Source organism: Phalangium opilio, unplaced genomic scaffold (assembly GCF_054372755.1).
Source record: "Phalangium opilio isolate 3A_F unplaced genomic scaffold, DU_Popi_V2 ptg000017l_1, whole genome shotgun sequence".
In the NCBI taxonomy this organism is placed as follows: Eukaryota; Metazoa; Arthropoda; class Arachnida; order Opiliones; family Phalangiidae; genus Phalangium; species Phalangium opilio.
This window is the reverse complement of record NW_028324151.1, coordinates 804,117-805,843: the sequence shown is the minus strand read 5'-3', so window position 1 is coordinate 805,843 and position 1,727 is coordinate 804,117.

The following is a 1,727-nucleotide window of genomic DNA, read 5'->3' as shown; positions in this document are numbered from 1 at the left end:
AGCACCCAAAGAGAAATTTGGGTCATAGGAAGAAAGTGTCGAAGCCCGGGATTGCACCAAACCCCCCCCCCACCACCACCCATTTCCCCACTAATCAAGATTGTATCGCCTGATTTTATACTGAATTATTCAAAGGTTCGATCCCTTTTCTAAAATGAATAGGTCAAAACTTCAGCGCGGATAATCTCTGACATATTGAACTTGTTATAAAGAAGGCGCCTGAAGAAGTTATTCGATAAAATATATAGACTTTCAGGTGGAAAAGGAGCTTAAAAATTATAATATGGTAGCATCAAATAATAATAATAATATTAAAAACATTTCATATTAATTACCGATGCTGGTAAATTAAACCTTCGTTATGTAACTTTGTTAATTTTGGACCGATTTTGACGTTATGTGTCTGTTTTTGAAGCCCCAATTACGCTTTATTTAACGATGGCAAAAATATTTGAGTATAATTAAAACTACTTTTCAATTAAAAAGTACTGGAAGTTGGCTTCACGCCGAGCATCGGTGCTCAGCGGGTGAAACATATCTACAGGCGTTACCCTTTTCTCGTAAGGTTAACGTTTTAAGAATACTAGTCCTCAGCACGTCCTTGAAATCAAGCTCAAATAAAAATAAATGTCCATCGCGGCTCCCGCCAGTCCAAAGGACAATTCTATAAGTACCTACTACCAAGAGAAATAATAATAAGAAAGAGGAAAAAAAGGAACTTGGGTTGAAATGGAATGAAATACCATAGCAAGGAGGAACGTAGATCGAGGTATTTACAAAAGGGCTCTCTTAAGGCTTTTAGAAATTGAACCGGGCTAAAACTTGCGGGGGGCATAGATTATAGAAGGCGAGTAAGTTCTACGCTTAAAGGCAGTATGTATATCCGCTAAATACGTGAAATAGTTTCGCTAAACTCTGGGGTATTTAGCCCCCCCCCACATCTCCCATTTCCCACCAACGCCGTGGTACAGTTCCATTGTCCCGGACAACGGTTAAATTCTTGGTTGGAAATACAATGGGAAAAGTCGGAAAAGGCCTTCCAGAAATATAGCTAGCTACCCAAAGAGTGCTTTCATTTTAATTCAAAGCAATAACGTCGTAATTACATTTTCCTAAAAAAAAAAAAAGGATTTAATTTTTTATTTTTAATTTTCTCGCTTTTCAATTAACGATAAGTAATGATCATTAATTATGCTAGCTAATTTTGATCGACCACTTATAATTATAAATCATGACGTACTACCTAAAAGGCAAATTTCCAAGAAAAAATTATTTCCAAAATTACACGAATATTCTACTTATATTTGATTTTAATCAAATTTTCAAACAGCTTAACCCTCTCTTTATTTATTATACAATATAATATCGATGATCCGTCCCAACATATTTTATTTAAATTATTCATAAGATGGCCTGGGTAAATATCGTTTTCCTGGCGCCGAACATAATCCGAATACTAATTCCTAATTAATTCCCTGATTTCTGAAGGAAAAATGCGAGTTACTTGGTTCGAGCCGTAAAGAAAGCGTGTGGGCGAATGTACATTTACTTCCTTAGAAATTCAGAAAGGCGAAGCGCGTATCAAGGAAAGGGAAAGAGGAAGGAAGTTAAAGGAACAGAGAGAATAAGGAAGCTGGGATCGGGAAGGTGGCGGAAGGAAAGGAGAAATTCCGCGGCGGAATCCAACTACTCCAATTTATTCCATCGAAAGTTATTAATATTCTCGC